At 40.1% G+C, this 21,745-nt stretch overlaps 1 long non-coding RNA gene across 1 annotated transcript in view; it reads right to left on the bottom strand.

Moving 5' to 3' along the window:
* Positions 1–647: 647 nt before the first annotated feature.
* The window catches only part of LOC115634525, a 35,693-nt gene continuing 14,595 nt past the window's right edge, over positions 648–21,745 (bottom strand). Inside the window, exon 3 of the long non-coding RNA XR_003996445.1 lies at positions 648–664. This is a non-coding gene — a long non-coding RNA (uncharacterized LOC115634525). The remainder of the gene's footprint in view (positions 665–21,745) is intronic.

Raw genomic sequence — 21,745 nt, 5'->3', positions numbered from 1 at the left:
ATATAATGTACATTATTATTCATGCTCTTGTCGTTGTTGCTGCGGCTGATAAAAGTTAACAATTTATAGCACACCACTTGCCACAATGGGCGTGGCACGTAGGAAGCTCACGGCCCAAGCACTTGGCCCTCGCATTTAAAATGCTGGCCATAAATAAAAATTGTTCAATTAACATTGCTGGTTGGTTGGCAACAAAGACTGAAGGAATTGCTCAAAGAAGCCACCGATATGTGAAAATGATGCATAAATGCTCGGCGTCAACACCGCGTATACGTAATGTGGTCGTAATTAATGGTTTATTGTTGCCCAATATTTGACTCATTTGAGAATCTGTTGGCGAAATAAATATCCAATAATATCTGCATGCATTTTTCTTGGAATAAAAGCATTTTACAGAAAATGTTCGTAATTAAAATGCACGAAAATTCCTTAACATTGTAACGATCCAATTATGCAAAAATAAAAGATCCCCAATTGAATTTTCGGCAACATATTTTGTGGGCTTCTTTCTCAATTCTTAAAGGACAAGTTTTTTGCGGAATTTAAGATTTAAGTTTTCGAATGCAATTTAGAAGGAATTGCCATCAGGAGCAGCATAGCAGCACGTGCTTACCTCGATTTGAAGTCACCTCGGCCATAAAATCATACGAATGTCTTGTGAGATCTGCAAGAAAAAATAGAAGGAGAAAATTTATTGTTGAGTTTGCTGTCCACAATTCGTTTTGCAATTTTCGCACAGCACAATTACAAACACACACCCACAGATTAGATGGCAGAACTTTGATTTCTTCCATTTCTTTAGCTCGAAATGAAAAACCACACAACAACAGGAACTACAGGAAGTTGCCTTCAAGCAAATCAACATAAAAATCGCATTTGTCAAAAGTTTAAAGCTCAAAAAAGCACACATACATATGCATTCATGTGTATATGTATGTAAGTATGTATGAAAAAAGAAGCCACAGCCGAGCCAAACAGACAAAAATCTTATATATCAATCTGCAGGGCACACAAACAGACAGACATACAGATGGATAGATAGAGAGACAGATACACCCACACATTCAAGCAAACGACTTTTAAAAGATACACATACGTCTCAACGAAGGCTGTGTTATCATTTTCCAACTACTTTGTCTCGGCATTTTGTGTTGTGATTTATTTCAAATTGCGTTTTTGTGCTCCCTTACCGAGAAGGAGTAGAAAAAATAATGTGTAGGGATCAAAGCGGAGGATAAGCGCTTGTCCAGGCGTTCGCTAAACTCATTTGACCACTTTAATGTCGTTTTAAAAACAACAAACTGGCACTAAGGGTAACTCAACGAGTACATACATAACTGTCAGTGTGTACATATGTATGTATGACTCTGGTGTGTATGTGTGCGCCTATATTGGCAGCGGAAGCACAGAAAACTTACCACACATACACAGACACTTGCAGTGTGACAGTCAGGGGGCAAAATATGCTGTCATCACGATTATCCTTAACGTCGTATGGCTGCCAATGCCAGTTGTTTCCTTTTCCGTTATATCATGGCACTACAACACCCATACAGAGAGACACACACACACACACACAAATCTTCTTGCACATATTCACACATTTGAGGATGTGTAAGAATTTGTAAAACGAGCCATGCTAGTTCCCTAACTGAAAAAAAGAGGAGGAAAACTTGTGATAGAGGCGACAGAAACTTCAACGACAACGCAAAAGTCGCAGCCAAAAGCAAAACGCAAAGAGGCAGCGCCCAAACGGTTTCTTGGTTCCCCTTTGCTCCCCTTCCACTAGTCGAGTGCGATGCAGACATTAAAGGGTTCGGCGGTCCAGCTACCGTTATTTGCTGATTTCTTGCTGCGTGACTAGTCAGTATGTTCCCCCTTTTTCGGCTGTCCTTTGTTGTCTGCTAATTTCATTGGAATTTTTGTTCTTTTTTATTTCTCTTATTTTTTTTTCTTTCTGCCTGATGTCGAACTTTGCTCGTTTTTGGCATGTATAATTTTTCTTCATTTTTTCTTTGCTGCCGCTTGCAAATTGAAATTTAAAATTTATGCAAATTATGCTGTCAACCCTTAGGGCTGTACGCCAGTTCGTGCCGGCCAGGAAATGGTTATAACCACACACAGACACAGACACAGACACAGGGACAAACACACTCAGGCACAGGCACAGACACAGACCCGCCACTGCAGATAGTCAGACAGACATACAGAGGGCAACGCAATGCGCATTGGCAATGGTAAAAAGTTGAATTTGATTTTATTTGGCAGTGGGTGTTGAAAATTGCACAAGTCAAATTAATCGAAATTAAACCTAAAGCTTGGATATAAAACGCACAAAACGACAAAATGGAAAGAGAATGCGGGTATTGGCAACATTTTTATAGCACACTTTGGGGCGACGCGTAACTGACTGCGGTGATCCGAAAAGTGATTCGTTCGCTAGCGTGATCTGAAGCGATTAATTGATAACTATAATTCAGATATTGTTAGTGAGACTTTTATAGCATATTTCGTGCTCACGGCCTCTTTACCGGCGACGATGATTAACAACAGATTAACTAATTGAAGCCATTAGCGAAGGTGTTGTGCAAATTAATTAAAGTGATTCTACAAGGATCACTGCAGCTTGTTTTCTAATAAGTCGATTCTCTTTGGTTGTCTCATAAAATAAACATCTCATTATTCTATTTTAATAATACATATGTACAATTGAACAGAAATAATAATTATTATATATAATAGCATTTATAATAACTAAAATATAATAAACACATATAATGGTAGTATTAATAATAAATATAACTACTACTATTTACAATTTTGCAATCACAATTTTGCAAATCGTCATTTAAAAATATCAAGTTATCCAAAATAAAATCCTTAAAATGATGGATAGCCTTCACTAGCACTTCTCCACTACATATTTACACCAAATAGCAAAAGGTTGAATAGTTGCGGAAAGGATTGCTCGCCTAAAAATTAGGTTCAATAGCAGATGTATGTACTCTACATACCTGCATATAAATAATCTATAATTTCTAAATAATTAAAACTTGTATTAACTTAGTTTAGCATTTAGTTAGGTTTAAGTTATTAAGCTTTATGGATTTTCTTGTATTTTTTCCCGCTTTGTTTAACTTTTTCTCCATTTTATTTATTAAAGTAGAAAAGGCTAAGATGCCTGGACTCTTACCATTAACATATCCTTGCCTCACTTGTAAATTCATAATAATTTTAAGAAAAGTTATTAAATTGAAATTGAATAATAATAATTTTAATTAAAATACAAATAACATAATAAGTATTAAGGGTAAATAACAATTTAAAAAAAAATAATAGTCGTAAAAATAATAACAAAAATAATGTTAATATGAAAATGGTTATTAAACATTTAATCACTAATGGTAAACATGTTATTATTATAATGATAATTATAAAATAATAAAGATTATTATAATAATAAAGAAATAATGTAATATATAAATGTGTAATAAAAGATTTAACCAAAAGCGTAATCAAGTCGATAATAAATGTGATATTAAAAGAACACATCGAAAGTGTTGTACGAGTATAATATAGTTCTATGGTGACAAAATCACGTGTTGTGGATTCTTCGAGCATCACCAGTGCTAGCTACATACCCACTAACAAGACACGCCTAGTCGAGCCACACACGCTCACATACGCAGCCGTAGCCATCCAGCTGCTTAGCATTAGGCCAAAAAAAAGTTTATCTTAAAATCGTGGCACGCCATGCAGTCGCTTAATCACTGTCCAGCACGCAGAGGCCTGATTTAGTTTCGTGTGTGAGACTCATACACACGCACACATGTGCACACAGACACGTGTTACACGCTATTACACACAAACACATTCACACATATGTGACACATGCAACGGTCATTGAGCAAAAGGCAGCCGCTGTTGCTCCCGCCGCGTGCAATTAATTAAAAACAAACAAATTTCAAAATGCACGACAATCCGGGCCGGGCAGCAAGCATGTCCCAGAGTTGGCCCATCGACTGGTTGCTTGGATGGTTGGTTGGTTGGCGGGTTGGTTTGGCTGGAATAGCAAGAGCAAGCGCCAAAAACTGTCAATGAACAATGCGCTCCTGTGGTAACCAGGCGACTGACCGGTGCTTCCTTCGGCTGCAGGACTGGACAAAGTTGCTGCGCTAAGCGTTTTTTAATGCAGCGCGCCAGATTTTGCGACCAAGAGACGCCTGAGAGAGACACCCTGCCCCGTCCCGTCCCTACTCTCATCGCATCATACCGCATCGCTAGGTCCCTTTATGTTCCCTTCCCATTTCATATAGCGCATACCCTGCCAGCATGCCAGCACTCCAACCTGCCTGCAATGGCCTCAGAGCTGCGTCTCGTTGTTAATTTCGTTTTATTATTTTGCAGTTTTTTATTTTTTCTTTTTGTTTTTTGCTGTCGTTCGGTGCCGTTGCTGCCGCTCTACTTTGTAAATATTAAATTATGAAAAAAAAAGAATAACGCCAACGTTGGATGCTCCACAGTTTCCCAAATGGAAACAAGTTGTGCAGATTTCGGCAGCCAGGGCCATAAGCTGCAGGCAGGCAACGGCAGCGGCAGCGGTAGACGACGATGACAGCCCAGAAAAACAGATAACGGCAGTAATAACTGCAGTTACGTACAGTTGCCTGGCGGCCAGGTAAGCCGGAGTTTGGGTTTTGAGCAACTGCAGCCATTCGTGTGTTTTTTCTGCTTAGGCGCAAAAAGCGGGGCAGGTGCAAAAGGGAGTGTTAAATCGCCTTTACGAGCACTATCCTGTACATGAAATGAAAGTGCTCGAAACGCTGTCGCAAACTGCGTATGTGTAATGCGCTTTAATAACGCAATTCTTGCCTTTAACAATTACGTATACAGCATGTGTTGCCGGCTGCGTTGCGAATGTTGTTAAAACTAGAGAAAAAGGAGCAATGGAAAATGTACAAAAAAAAACCAATGAAAGAGTTGACGCCCATGACAGCAAGACAACTAGCTATATGGCCACATTGCTATATGGCTACATGATATGCCAATGATGGTCATCGTGCTAACTGCTTTAAGTGGGCGCATGTCCATGACTGCAAAGGCACTTCAATACTGGCAAAAAAAAAAAAAAAAAAAATGGCATAAAACAACAGAAAATGCTTGGTAAAAAAAGTCGACGAGCGACAACGAAAAAGTTGCGACCCAGACTCCAGACAGAGACGCTCATTCCCAGACCAATTTCGAGGCACGACTCTTTGCTGCCATTGTCGTTTGTCGCATGCAATAAGTGCTAGTAGAGTGGCAGCACTTGAAACATACACAAACAACCAACCACATACGTAGCCACACACACTCACACACACACACACACACATGCTCACCCTTATTCAATTGGCCAGCTGCATGTGTTTTTGGCGACGCTTCCAGTTTCACTTTGGCCCCACGGACGGTGTCAGGCGACCTGACGCGACCGTTTCCGCCGCCACCAGCAGAAGCAGCAACTACAGCAACAGCAGCACGGAAGTGGCGACTCGTTGTTTGCCCATTGTACGAGCAGTAGCGAGGCCGAGGCCGCCAGCCATATCCATGGCCAGTGGATGTGGATACGACCAGGCTGCCAGCTTTTAGCGTTTCCATGCGGATTTGTGCTGCGGCCTCTGCATACAGAATATGTGTTGCATACATTTGTGGGCAACTGGCAACAAAAACAACAAGCAGGCAAGCAGAAGAAAAGAAAAACGCAAACGAGCGTCGAGCAATAAAAATGAAAATAAAAATCAAGTAAAAAAACACTCGCACACACAAGAATTTCGTATAATAATGTTAAAGTGCGCATAAAGTACACACACACACACACACATATATATACAAATGACCAAGCTGGCAACACGGGCAACACGCACACGTGTGCCACACATGCAAATGCCATATTTGCACTTGCAACAACAATAACAACAGGAGCAACAACAATAAGAACAGTGGTAACAATGACGCCGCTTAGGCTTTCGTTTAGCTTTGTCATGTGAAGTTGCAAGTAAAATGCCGTTTTATATGCATATATAACGGCCGCGCTGACAACAACTACAACAACAAACAGCAAACTGACAGTCATGTGGCACATTACAACAAATGTGTGTCCTTCAACCGCATTAAAGGCTCGCGACACTCCCAGCATTGTGTGAGCTGGGCTCAAGGCTCAGAGCTCAGGGCCGCCATTTGCCAGGCCGGTTTCCGTTTGTCGCTCTGGTCGCTGCTGCAATTTTATTTTTAATTTTTTTTCTGTCGGTCTTCCTAGTTTTAGTTTTTAATACGACTCAGTCCAGTTCAGTGCAACGACCACCAATGGCGGCTAACTTAGCTAACTTGGCTAACTCGACCATTTAAGCACATTTGTTGTGCCATTGTCTGCGTGAATTGTCGTCGGCCTGTCGGCCATTTCGGCCGCCACACTGACAGTGTGCTAATTAGAAGTCCTTGTTGCTTGTGGCCACAACACAACGTTGTCGCACATAAAAATGAAGCACACACTGTAGTGTCCAATTTCCTACAGGGGCAATCATAAATGATTTGAGTTGTCATACTCTTATATTTTATCTATTATGCTGCGGTCACCTTGGATAAGCGGAGCAGCATCATACGATTTTGCCGTTGCTTATCAGTACATACGTTTTTTTTGCAGACTTCGGCTAAGCGCTAATGTTGTTGTTGATTCAAGATCGGCTTTGGCTGAAAATTGCATAGGGCTAGCTAAAGTGTTTGCATGGGGTACAGTTCACTTCTATACCGACTTCTGAGTGAAGCAGACTAAGTCTGACAAGTGATTGTGTCCAAGAGCCGATTATAATACATTGCACGTGGAAAAAAAAAGAATTAACAAGAATTGAATTTAACAAAAAGTTAAAGTAAATATAAATTCCCCAAAACCAGTGTTTATTCAGTTTTTCTACTGGAGTGGCCAGGTAATTTAGTGCCGTTCTATTATGAATGTAGCCTACAATTTCAACTAATTACAGTGCCTAGTGCCAGTGCCCTTACCCTCACCCTTGGGTTTTTGATTCCTGATTAGGGTCGCCCCAAATCTCGGGTATATGTCACATATATATATCTATGCGTGGTAAATCTTCGCACGCATAAGCAAACGTGGAGGTTCATATAAAACCCACTTATCTGACGGTGACGTCATGACTAGGCTGCAGTCGCCGCTTTAGTTACTGGCGACAGCGCTGCAAGCGTCGCTGCGACCGTTTTCTGTATTTCGGCAACTGCGCTGTGGCTGTTTTTTATATCAATTGGAGCTGCAGCTGTTTCATCAAATTGGAGGCGTGGTGATTTCTAAGCCTAGCCAGATGCTGTCTAACGGGACAATGTTTGAATACTTTTTTTCTGAGCGTCGCCAAAATGTATTTCTGGATCGCCGAAGGAAAAATGCGATGCCATCTCTGAAACGACCAATTTTCCCAATGATGTGCTAGGTCTTTTCGCTTTGCTTTATATAATGAAAATCGTGGATCACTCTTAAGTGACTAAAAAGAATTGCTAATTTATTTGTATTTTTTTTTATCAGGCAATTCGGGTGCTGCGTCACATTACGTCACTTCAGGTTAAAAATAGTTTTTTTCTTTAAAGTGTTCTTAATATCTTAACTGATTTGAAAAGAAAAAAGGAAAAAAATGTTAAATGAAATGATAATGGACCATGCGTTAAAAAAAAACAAAAAGTAAAATACTTTAATTTAATTTTTTCTTTGGTAATTAATTGTAATCTTTAAAAGTTTCAACTCACGCATGTTTATGTAAAAGTTTGATCCACTATAATTGTAATTTTTCTAAGAATTCCAGCATGGTCTCATTGAGCTCAACGACGGCATTGCTTGGTAAGTCAAACCTATGTATTTTTATAGTTGATCATGACTCCTTTACATAACCTACATGCGTTTAATTTAAACCAGTTATTTGAAACTATACCCGCCTATTTCTTTCTATATTTAATTTAATTGTATTTTTTATTAATATTCTCCTAATTATTTCGAAACTATGTTTACTTATTAATTTTTAACGGTCAACACATTTGATTCAATTCGAATTTGAAACAATGAATTTTAATTTCCCCTTTAAGGTACAAATAAACCAAGAAACTTTTGAATTATTAGAAAAATAGACATGAACGCTTAAAATTTATTTCTAAGGGTCTATCGCTGGACATCAGGCCAATGACTGAACAAACCGAGTAGCTTAATTAGAAGTTATAGTAGGGACAACCCTTAATTACCAACATCGGTGTTGTCTAGGTAGGGTGGGTAAAGAATAGGGTTCCACCAACATCAGGATACCCTCACAAATCGATCTAATTCGCGGTTGCATCTGTCGATTATATGCTAAATTATTTCGGGGAATATTGCTAGTAGTTTGCATGTACTTTAGTTTCTTTCTTTGTCATGTGCACTTAATTATTGTGGCAGTGTGTTACCTGGTAGGAGTGAGGAAGAACCCCACCCCATCCGACGAGCTAATCCCGAGCATAGCGAGAAGTGCACGCCTCCTATCTCCTCCATGGTCAGGAATTTACTTCGATAGAATAATTTTCTGTTTAATCCACCGGCACGCTACACAAATGGCGCCCAACGTGGGGCCCAACCTAATTCGGCTTTATCTAATTCAATAAGTACAGAATTCGACCTAGATTTCTGACTCGGTCTATAGGGAAAGAATTACTAGAGAAGGTATTAGCGAACAGCTGTTTATGAATTGGTTAGCTTCGCGGCAAGAAGGGTGTGCCAGACAGGTCTACCAGTGTGACACATCCGAAAACCAGTTAGATACTAATAAAACAGAAATTATGTTGGATAAAGATAAGGACCAAGACATTGAAGATAGCTTGGCCGAACAGAATATACAGGAAAATTTGAATAGGATTAAACATACAATTACAAGTAATGATAATTATATAGATAGCAATGTTAGTTATTTTAGTAATATTTCTAGACCCAAGCGGTCTACAACTAGATTAAGGAGATATTGGAAAGATATAAAAACAGTCAGGAAGAAACTGATCTCGGCAATTTTTATGAGTTCAGACAATAGACTGTACACGGACTTGACAATAGAAGGACAAACGTATAAAGCACTGCTAGACTCTGGCGCAACCGTCAGCTGTATTGGTGGTAAAGCAGCGGAATATTTTCAACAGCACCCCAAGGCAAAAAGGTGTTCAGGGAAAATAAGAACCGCAAGCCATGAGTCTTGTGTAGTAAAAGCAAGATTAACCATGCCAATTCAATTCCGTACCCAAAAAGACGAAATGCAGTTTTTTATAATACCAGCTTTGAAGCAAGAGATTTATCTAGGCATGGATTTCTTTCAAAGATTTGGTCTGTTAACGAGTCTTTTAGACGATAATCCTACCATTTGTGAACTAGATACTGGCAAAGACGCGTCCGACGAAGACAAGCCGAAAATGCATGTTTTAAGTAGGGAACAAAAAGCTAGACTAGAGACTGTCATAAATGCATTTCCGTCATTCGAGCGAGAAGGCTTAGGGAGAACTAGCCTAATACAGCATTCGATTGTTATGGAAACAAAAATTCCAGTCAAACAAAGACACTGGCCTATCTCACCGGCCAAGGAAAAACTAATGTTTGACGAGGTTGAGAAAATGATATCCCTAGGAGTAATAGAACCTTCGAACAGTCCTTGGAGCAGTAATTGCGTCTTGGTACAAAAAGGATCTAAAAATCGACTTTGCTTAGACTCCAGGGAAATTAATAAGCATACCCGCAAAGATGCATATCCGTTGCCACATATAGACGGCATCCTCAGTCGACTGCCACCGGCAAGATATATTACTGGCTTGGACATGAAGCACGCCTACTGGCAAATTCCGCTAGATGAGTCTTCACGGCAATATACGGCCTTCACGGTGCCAAATCGGCCCTTATACCAATACAAGGTTATGCCGTTCGGTCTTACCAATGCCGCACAAACACTTTGCCGGCTCATGGACCAGGTAATACCGGCCCAATTGCGCACTAGAGTATTCGTATACTTAGACGATTTACTAGTGTTGTCTGATGACTTTGATTCACACCTACTGTTGTTGCAAGAAGTAGCTTTACATTTGCGCAAGGCAAACCTTACTATCAACATTAAAAAGTCAAACTTTTGCATGACTGAAATAAAATATTTGGGGTTTTTAATTGGCGAAGGCGAACTCCGCACTGACCCTAGTAAAATACATGCTATTACTAATTTTCCTATTCCTAAAACAGTCAAGCAACTTAGACGGTTCTTAGGAATGGCAGGTTGGTACCGCCGATTTGTCGATAACTTTTCTACGACAAGTGTCCCATTAACGGACCTTCTGAAAAACCCCAAGTCATTCGCTTGGAATCCCGACGCGGATAAAGCTTTTACACAATTAAAACATAGCTTGACCTCAGCACCAGTATTATGTGCTCCTGACTTTTCAAAACCTTTTCTTTTGATTTGCGACGCCAGTACGCATGGCATCGGCTGTGTCTTAGCACAGAAAAATGAAACAGGGGATGAATTACCAATTGCTTTTATGTCGGGGAAGCTTTCGAAGGCGCAGAGCAAATATACTGTTACTGAATTGGAGTGTCTTGCAGTATTGAAAGGAATTAAGAAATTCCGGCCATATATTGAGGGACAAGACTTTGAAGTGGTCACTGACCATGCCTCATTAAAATGGTTAAGTGCGCAGAAAGATTTAACTGGTCGATTGGCACGATGGGCAATCAAATTGCAAGGTTTTAATTACAAGATTAGCCATAGAAAGGGATCTGAAAATGTAGTCGCTGACACACTTTCCAGGCAGGCGGAATTGGCCGAAGTGGAGTTAGATGAACAAGGCCCTATAGTCAATGTTAGGTCACCTGCGTTTAAATCTGTTGCATACACAAATTTGATAGAACAAGTTCAAAACGCTCCAGCAAAATTACCCGATTTAAAGGTCGTTGATAATTTTGTTTATAAAAGAACACAGTCCACCACAGAGATCCCTGGCCAATATTCTTGGAAGTTGTGGATTCCTAATGAACTCACTGCTGATGTAATTTCAAGGGCACACAATCCTCCAAATGCAGCCCATTGTGGCATGGCAAAAACAATTGAAAAGTTGCGAAGATATGTGTTTTGGCCGAAAATGGCGAGTCAAATAAAAGAGTATATTTCCAACTGCGAAGTATGCCATCAGACAAAAAACCCTAATAAAGTTTTAAGACCTCCTCTAGGAAAGCCGATGGTTTCTGATAGGCCGTTCCAAAAACTTTATATGGATCTTTTAGGTCCATACCCTAGATCGAAAATGGGAAATATAGGGCTTTTGATAATCGTAGATCATTGCACAAAGTTTCATTTTTTTTGTCCTTTAAAAAAATTTACTTCGCATAGAATTTGTGAATATCTTGAAAATACACTTTTTCCAACCTTCGGAGTCCCTGAAACCATACTAACCGATAATGGTTCCCAATTTGTTTCCGGTGCATTCAAAGCATTCTTAACGCGATTTGGAGTCTCTCAAATCTGCACGGCCATTTATTCGCCTCAAGCAAATGCTAGTGAGAGACTAAATCGAACACTCTTAGCTGCTATTCGTGCCTATATTGGTAAAGACCGCACCAACTGGGATGCCAAACTATCAGGAATAAGTGCGGCTTTAAGAGGAAGTGTCCACCGAAGTACTGGATACTCACCGTATTTTACGGTCTTTGGGCAAAACATGGTTATGAATGGCAAAGACTACGACCTACTCAGGCGACTGCAATTGCTTACAGATGATATAAGAATTAACCCGCCCGATGCCTTGCAAATTATACGGCAAGCAGCCCAAACAGCTATTTCTGATGCACATGAGAAAAATGCTAAATCGTATAATTTGAGGAGTAGAAAAATACAATTCAAAGTTGGCGAAAAGGTTTACGCCCGAAATTTCTGTCAAAGCAATGCTAGTAAGAAATTCAGCTCTAAGCTAGCACCAGTTTTCATTCCTGCAGAGGTAATACGAAAAGTAAGCCCATCCTTTTACCAATTGGCCAACGCAGAGGGAAAAAGTATAGGCGTTTTTCACCTCAAAGATCTGCAAAAGGGTGTGAAATAATGTGCTAGAAAATTGTACTTTTTTCAGTTTATGCCCCACTGGTGAAACCAGCGTTCCATCAACTGTGCTGTAGTGTCCAATTTCCTACAGGGGCAATCATAAATGATTTGAGTTGTCATACTCTTATATTTTATCTATTATGCTGCGGTCACCTTGGATAAGCGGAGCAGCATCATACGATTTTGCCGTTGCTTATCAGTACATACGTTTTTTTTGCAGACTTCGGCTAAGCGCTAATGTTGTTGTTGATTCAAGATCGGCTTTGGCTGAAAATTGCATAGGGCTAGCTAAAGTGTTTGCATGGGGTACAGTTCACTTCTATACCGACTTCTGAGTGAAGCAGACTAAGTCTGACAAGTGATTGTGTCCAAGAGCCGATTATAATACATTGCACGTGGAAAAAAAAAGAATTAACAAGAATTGAATTTAACAAAAAGTTAAAGTAAATATAAATTCCCCAAAACCAGTGTTTATTCAGTTTTTCTACTGGAGTGGCCAGGTAATTTAGTGCCGTTCTATTATGAATGTAGCCTACAATTTCAACTAATTACAGTGCCTAGTGCCAGTGCCCTTACCCTCACCCTTGGGTTTTTGATTCCTGATTAGGGTCGCCCCAAATCTCGGGTATATGTCACATATATATATCTATGCGTGGTAAATCTTCGCACGCATAAGCAAACGTGGAGGTTCATATAAAACCCACTTATCTGACGGTGACGTCATGACTAGGCTGCAGTCGCCGCTTTAGTTACTGGCGACAGCGCTGCAAGCGTCGCTGCGACCGTTTTCTGTATTTCGGCAACTGCGCTGTGGCTGTTTTTTATATCAATTGGAGCTGCAGCTGTTTCATCAAATTGGAGGCGTGGTGATTTCTAAGCCTAGCCAGATGCTGTCTAACGGGACAATGTTTGAATACTTTTTTTCTGAGCGTCGCCGAAATGTATTTCTGGATCGCCGAAGGAAAAATGCGATGCCATCTCTGAAACGACCAATTTTCCCAATGATGTGCTAGGTCTTTTCGCTTTGCTTTATATAATGAAAATCGTGGATCACTCTTAAGTGACTAAAAAGAATTGCTAATTTATTTGTATTTTTTTTTATCAGGCAATTCGGGTGCTGCGTCACATTACGTCACTTCAGGTTAAAAATAGTTTTTTTCTTTAAAGTGTTCTTAATATCTTAACTGATTTGAAAAGAAAAAAGGAAAAAAATGTTAAATGAAATGATAATGGACCATGCGTTAAAAAAAAACAAAAAGTAAAATACTTTAATTTAATTTTTTCTTTGGTAATTAATTGTAATCTTTAAAAGTTTCAACTCACGCATGTTTATGTAAAAGTTTGATCCACTATAATTGTAATTTTTCTAAGAATTCCAGCATGGTCTCATTGAGCTCAACGACGGCATTGCTTGGTAAGTCAAACCTATGTATTTTTATAGTTGATCATGACTCCTTTACATAACCTACATGCGTTTAATTTAAACCAGTTATTTGAAACTATACCCGCCTATTTCTTTCTATATTTAATTTAATTGTATTTTTTATTAATATTCTCCTAATTATTTCGAAACTATGTTTACTTATTAATTTTTAACGGTCAACACATTTGATTCAATTCGAATTTGAAACAATGAATTTTAATTTCCCCTTTAAGGTACAAATAAACCAAGAAACTTTTGAATTATTAGAAAAATAGACATGAACGCTTAAAATTTATTTCTAAGGGTCTATCGCTGGACATCAGGCCAATGACTGAACAAACCGAGTAGCTTAATTAGAAGTTATAGTAGGGACAACCCTTAATTACCAACATCGGTGTTGTCTAGGTAGGGTGGGTAAAGAATAGGGTTCCACCAACATCAGGATACCCTCACAAATCGATCTAATTCGCGGTTGCATCTGTCGATTATATGCTAAATTATTTCGGGGAATATTGCTAGTAGTTTGCATGTACTTTAGTTTCTTTCTTTGTCATGTGCACTTAATTATTGTGGCAGTGTGTTACCTGGTAGGAGTGAGGAAGAACCCCACCCCATCCGACGAGCTAATCCCGAGCATAGCGAGAAGTGCACGCCTCCTATCTCCTCCATGGTCAGGAATTTACTTCGATAGAATAATTTTCTGTTTAATCCACCGGCACGCTACAACACACTCACACACACATCAGTTAACACAGCCAAAACAATGAAAAGTACTTTGTCCCAAAGTCAGACAGCGGTTTGAGGGCGCCTTTGGTTTCTGTCCAGTTTGCTATTTTGCTATAAAATGCATATACAGCGGTTGCTATTCTGGCCAAGTTGGTTGTTGTGCTCGACACGTTTTGCGCGCTATGCGAATTTTTATTGAGCTTTTAGCTGTGACTTTAATGTCAACTCATTAAAGCCCTGCGCTGGGGGCGTAGTTGGTGGTGTGATTTGCCTAAAGGTTAGGCAAATCCTTTTAATTTTTATGGCTAAGCGACCAAAAGGCAATTAATTGAGCGTATGGTATAGAATCTTAAGTCGATTGCATAATAAAATGTAAATCATATCTAACTACATATGTTAATGGGCCGCCTTTATATCTAACGAGCAGACCAAAACTCTACAAAGACCTAAGAATCCAGCACCACTATTACAACTCCTTTTGCAAATATCTAAAGCTTTGCTTTTAATTGTGAAATAGAGTTGGATTTTGGTGCTTCAGAGTTAAAACCAATTTTCGAGCTAATTTCGTTTTCAATATAAATGTATTGCACACAAAAGTTCCCATTACGCTTAAGGGGTTAGGGGAGGCACATAAGATGCTCAAAAATGTTTAAGACCTTCACTTGCTTTTAAGATGTTATTAAGACTACATCGATTATTTAAAGATACTCTGATTTAGTTTTGTAACTTAAGCTCGTTTTTTATTCATTTCTGGTAGTCAAAGAGCTTTTTCAGGTGCCATTTGTAAAATTCTCGTTACGCCTCTCCCTCATTCAGAACGCTTCATCAATTCAATGCCAATCGCGGCAACTTCTGCTACCATTTCAACGTTCAAGGTTCGTTGTTGTTTTTTTTTTCATCTTGCATAATTACAAACTTTTAACTTTTTGATTTGCAAGACATTTCTTGGAATGAAGGCCAAATTATTCGTGGCTGGTGGTTGGCTGATAAATCCCAAGAATTCCGTAGTTCATGGCAGCAGTCAATTTGAAATTTCCTTCTAGCACTTGCTAAGTAGCTCTATCTTTAGAGAAAGCTGATAGGATTTTATTGCCTTCCGTACAGAGTACTTTATATTTCTCTTACATGTTCAAGTTCGTTTAGTATCGCCTTTCATTGGATATGTCCTTGTTAAATAATCTGCTTCTTCTTTTTCCTAAATATCCTCAAGTTTCAGAGTTATATTTTAGAGAATAATGGTACAGCATCACGTTCTATTACGGGCTGTAAATGCAATTTAGTCTGGATAAGTTACAGGAAACCATTTTTTAGTATGCATTTATTTAAATAACCCACTAGCTTTTATGGCGATGGTTATGAGTATATGTTTTAAGTTGATGTCTGATGGCTATTAAACGTGAAATTATGACCGAATTATTGAAATAAAGGAGGCAAGTGTGTTTTTGAAAAATAGCTTAAGCATTTGGCCCTTAAATGCTTTAAATGGTTGCGAGTTGCTGCCAAGTTGGAAGCCTTTTGGCCAAACCGCAAGCGCAAGAGGGCGAAATCTCAGCCAAAAATATAAATAATTGCCTTGCTTACTCAAGTGTAAGACAGTCGGGAGTCGCTTAGATGGGAGCGAAGAGAGCCACAGGGGGAAGTAAAGCATTGGAGTGCTTTGCAAAATGTTTAATGTGGTTGCCATTGTCTTACAATGCAATGCATATTAGTTTTGCCTACACTGTAGCCCTAAAGCCACACGACTTCATTACACAACCATTCAGCTCCACGCTCTGTCTTTCAACTCACTTGCCAGTCAACCAGCCTGCCTGCCCGACCACCCGACAACCCGACAGTCTGCCAGCCAACAGCATTTACAAATTTGTTTATTATGAAAATGCAGCGGCGCGAGATAAGCAAGTGCCAAGCGATGGCAGTGGCAGCAACCACAGCAACAACAACAACAGCAACAGCAACAAGGGCGGTGCAAGGCATCTCTGCCTTTAGCCACTTGACTGGCCAGCTTGCGCAGTTGGACGCTTACCATAATTTATTTGGCTGGCACACATCCTTCGGCCTCATGTCCTTCATGCGCTGCTCAGCCTCAGCACCCATGCTGCTTGCTGGCCAAGTGTGGGCTTGTTAATTGTTGTGGTCCCTTTTTCGTGTGCGTTGCCAACAAAATAAATGAATATTTTGCGCCAGATTAACATGGAAATGGCATCTCCATCGTTTATATAGTAAATCACATTATGAACATATGTATGTATGTATGGATGGGCACATGTAACTATTATACAAGTAGTATGTGTGTGAGCCAAAAAATAAAATTCCAATTAGAAAATCGTTGTGGCTTGGCTTGAACTGCAACAAAAACCGTTATTGCTGTTGCTGGCGATTTAAATTAGTATCTGAGATCGCAATCGCGTCCGCAATTTGAATTGAAGTGCACTAAACAAATTATGCGTGCGCTCGAAAGTGTGCAAGCGTTTCATTTGCCAAGCTGAGTAATTGCGCACATAAATAATGTGTCCAAGCTCAGACAATCACACAATCTGAATGCCAAACCCAGCGTCTTCGCTTTGGCTCTGGCTTTGGTTACATTTTGATAGCTCAATGCAACTGTGGCAGCGCCTTTGGCAACAACAGCCACAGCGATGAGGACGACGACGACGACCACGACAGCGACAGCGACGTCACTGGCAAACTTTACGCGCTTTGTTTGCTTGGCGCTCAAGCGGAAACGGAAATGCGCCCCAGCAGGCAGCTCTCCGCGACGTCGTCAGTCAACGAGCCGTTCCGCATTAAACAGCACGGCGCATATATATTGCGCCTTTTCAAATTAAACAGCCTGCGCTTGAAACGGTTTTCATACTCTGACAGTTGAAGGTAATTTATGTGTTGCATATAATAATATAATATCCACTTGCGAAGCGTATAATCAACAAAAGCAGTTGAAAATACTTAAGGACTCCACTTACGGTTAAATTAAAGACTGTTTTCAACATTGATTTACCAAACTGCTAATCGCTAAGCATTTACATTGAAGTTACTCAATTTGTTCCCTAGTTAACATTTTGTTGTCAGAACACCGGAACAGAGAATTGTTATTTTATAAAGAAATTGGAATCACATTGAAAAAAGGTGAAAGGTATATAGCCCCTTAGCGCTTTTTGCTTGAATTAATTCACTATGCGATAAGGACAACAAAATAAAAATACAGTACAATACAAAATAAAATACAAGAAAAACAGGTCTGCGCAAAAAATGTATATTTCAAATGAAATTGAAAAGGCAGAAGTATTTAAGGCGAGGAACGATTGACAGTGCTTTTAAATAAATTAAAAAACTAATTAGATAGCCAACAGGTACAAGATCTTTGTATGTAAAGGAAGAAAAATACGATTGGTAAAATATACCTTTCCATTCAGTTCAATTCAATTCAATTAAAGTCATTTGCATAATTTCGCAATATATAAAGGCAAAGCATTAGCTTGGCACTTACTTAACGCATAATATAATGCACTGCTTTGGCCAACAGCCGCATTCCTATCATTATTTCGATCTTTGTTCGCTATTCGTTCCCTGCTCAATTCTTATATCCACTTCAGTCGCCATGCTTTTTTTTCGTTGGTTTTTTTCCTTTTTTTGCTTTTGTGAACTCTTGCGCTTGGCCTTAGCCAAAATTTATGGTGGCCATAATTCAAAGGTCCACAGGCACAAAATAAACGCAACTTGCACCTACGAGTAGAGAGCGTCAAACGCATGGCCCAAAACGTACTGGGCACAAGTGTCGACCAACGACCAGCTACCAGCGACCAGCAACCGACAAGCGTCGCCCATCGAGAGTTCTTTGTGGCGACCATTATTTCTCCATGCTGCACTTAAAAGCAGCCGCCGGGCATCGAGTGGGCGCAATGAAAGGGCGAGCTTGAAGCTAACACACGTAAATCACAATTGCCGCAATAGGCTATAATTTTGCATAAATGCGTGCAACTTTAAGTCAATTCAATGCACATACACAAATGCATATGTGAACGTATATGCGAATGTGTGTGCCACATGAAGGTTTTTACAAATTCGCAACACCATACCACGCCACATACCACAATCCACTCCAAATTTCAATTCTCAGCCCATGCTGTGTTGTTAATTTCATTCATTATTTATGGTTTACCTCAAAAACGCATCGGCGCAGTGGCAACTGAACTCACATCCATATCCATGTCCACACACACACACACGCACGCACACTCAGAACGGGGCCCGACCAACAACCGACATTTACACTTTTAATTAACAAACGCATGAAAATGCTATTTTACATGAGACATGTTCGTGCATGTCACACAGAGATGGCAGCTGCAAGTTGGCAGCCGACTGCAGGCTGCAGGTTGCAGGTTGCAGATTTCACCTTGCCGGTTGCAGCTTACAGGTAAGTGGCATACGCTGTCGCCCTTATGTGTGTAAGTGCCTCTGACTTGTAAATTAGTGTGCTCATGCAACAGACATATAGTATATGCATACAAGTATATATCTATGTATGTATTCATTTCATATGTACACACACCTACTACTTATACACATGCACTGCTACTGCACATGCCACCGGCTGCGTGCAATTTAAAGCATGACTTTGGTTTTAGCTCACATTACGTATACGGCGTGTGGATCGGCTGTGATTTTGTGGCGGCCTCAATGTAGTTTGTTTTTGTTGTTTGTTGTTGTTATTAAGGTTGCCTTTAATGTTGTTACTGCATGACAACAGTACAACAATGGCCTTTCACCTTGCTTGTGTGCGTGCGACTATATTGGTGGTATTGGTGGAGTTTGAAATTTTTTAGAGCATACTTTTTTGGGCTGATGCAAGTGCATTATTGTGTTTTGCAAATTAAGGCGAGCGTGTCGCCTCGGACAGTTTTTGAGCGCAATTAAAAGCGCGCATTAATCAACAGGCAGCGCTGATGGCGGCCTTTGGGTGCCTCAGTGTTTGGTTGGTTGGTTGGATGGGTGGTTGGGTGATTCGTTGGCCCGCCGACTCCTTTAATTTATTTAGACCCAAATAAAACGAACGAACGCAAGCAAAAAATGGCAAACGCCAGAAATTTATCTCCTGCATGCCTTGTCGCATAAATTATGTCGCAGAAAACCACCCAGCAAACCACTACCACCAGCAAGCGCCCAATGGCACAGACTGCCAAAGCGTATAAAACAAAAGACAGTTAAAATGAACTAAAATCAAATGAAATGTGGCGTTGAGTGGAGGGCGACAGGCGCATCGCCTAATGACAACCACACTGAGCACGAGCAGGAGCACGAGCACGGGCAGGAGACAAGAGCAGTAGGTGGCAGAAGAGTAGACCGGAGTAACGGAAACGGAAATGAAAGCAACGCGCAGCGGCGTTGCCCATAACAGAATGAAAAACGGCGACGTTAGCAACAACGGCAACGACAACGACGGCGGCAAACGATGACGATGGCTATGACGATGTTGATGGCGTTTGCGTTGCAACAACTATAATAATACAAACAACAACAGCAAGTGCGCCCAGCAAATGTTGCATGGCAAATGCGATTGTCAAGCAATGACCTCATTAGAATTTACGACGTCAGAGAAGATCAGAAGAGCGCAAAAGACGCAGAGAAATGGAGAAGTAGAGAGGGGGAGAGGGGGAGAGAAGGCAAGGCTTGTGCCATTAATAACTGCAAGCAAAACCGCAAACAATTAGTGCAAAACACCTAGCGAAGACAGTCGTACAACCACAACAACTACAACAGCAATGCAATGCAGCATTTGTGGCATCAACGATACATGGGATGCACTGATAGGCACGTAGTGGGCCCAGCAAGTGCCCCATGTAAGGATAGAGATTGGGTAAGGATAGGAGAAGGGCTGGCGCGCCGCCTGTCAGCATGCATGCAACGTCATATACGTCAAGTATGTTGGCACTCCCATGCACGCACAGACACGCAGCGTTGGCAGCTAAGGCAGCGGCTTCTAATAATGGCGATATAATCAGTGCTAACAAAAAACGACAACGTTTTTATGTCCTCGTTCTCGTCATCACACACGCCCCCCGCCCCCTTTTTCTTAACATTCCCATCACTGTCGTCGCAAATATGAAACGGAACTGCTGTTGACTGTTAACTGCAATGGCGTCCGCACGCGACGTCTGCCCGCCAGCTATTTAAGGGGCGTGGCATGCTGACACAAACAAAGGTGACACAATATGACAGCAGCAGCAGGAGTAGCACCAGCGTCAGCGCTAGGAACACCGACAACATCAGCACAAGGACAATGACATTGACGTATGAAGGGCGTGCACAAGAGTGGCTTTAAAATACAACTTTTAGCTAAGGCGAGACATACGCATACATTTATATTCATTGGACGACAACTGCATGTAACAACTATATAAAAATGTGATGCCTAGTCGACGCAATGGGTTTTACAATGCCAATGAATTCAAAAAGCAGCTTTAGCTTTGGTCAGGCAGGCATATAAACCGTTTAGTGTAATGTAATTTCATTACACTCAACAAAAAAGGAAAGAAACAATAACAATGGTACACATTCAATTGCTTTTAGATTGACCCTTCATGGCCTACATGTACAAGTTAGCATTTCGGTTAATAGATATTAAAGAAAAGATAATTAAATAATATATAGAATAATTAAAAACCCAACTTTCATTTATAAGAATCATTTTCAAACTTGCTACTTTGTTGCACACTTTCTTGTTTGGAAAAAGAAACCATTTTGTTTAAGATTAATAGCCACAAATTAAACATAACCGAAACATTCTCTTGTTGAGAAAGTTGAATTGTGTAAGTTCCTAAAGAATCGTATTTTATTTATTAAAAACTTTTTAAACAGCTTAAACTTATGGTTAAATTACACAGGTATTAAAAGACTTTACCAACTTGCCACTTTAAACTAAAATTCCTTGTCCCATGTGCGTTGGCCACTTCACCAAAGTGACAGCCCAAATGCAACCTCGCTCAAAAGTGTACTTTGCTGTCATATTTCAGTGGCAACCCAGTTGGAGTCTATCCTCCTCGGCTAGCCTAACCAACTAAATTACATCGCATTTAAGTTTTATAATACGCCCAAATTAGTTGTCAACAAAAAAAAAAAAAAAAAAAAAAAAAAAAAAAAAAAATCGAGAGAAAAAGTAGAATAGCAGATTGGGCTTATTTTCTTAGACTTACCTTTTGTTGCAGTGACAATATAATGTTTTCTTTTCATATTTCTGCTACAAGTAAATGCACAGGAGCTACCGAAATAGCAAATGGAAGCAAAAACTGGCAAGCCATGAAAACCGTAAGTAAAAGCGCAAAAACGGGAGCACCCGTCACATGACTAACAAAATAAGTAAACGAAGCGTTGGTAAAAAGATGTGTATGTGTATGGAATTGAGTGTGTGCTCATGTGTGTGTGTGTGTGTGTGTAAGTGGGTGGCTGTCTATCACGCTGAGTAAATGTGTGTTTGTGTGTGTGAATG

Source organism: Scaptodrosophila lebanonensis, unplaced genomic scaffold (assembly GCF_003285725.1).
Source record: "Scaptodrosophila lebanonensis strain 11010-0011.00,11010-0021.00 unplaced genomic scaffold, SlebRS2 tig00000001-arrow-pilon, whole genome shotgun sequence".
Taxonomy (NCBI): domain Eukaryota; kingdom Metazoa; phylum Arthropoda; class Insecta; order Diptera; family Drosophilidae; genus Scaptodrosophila; species Scaptodrosophila lebanonensis.
This window is presented reverse-complemented; position numbering and strand designations above follow the sequence as displayed.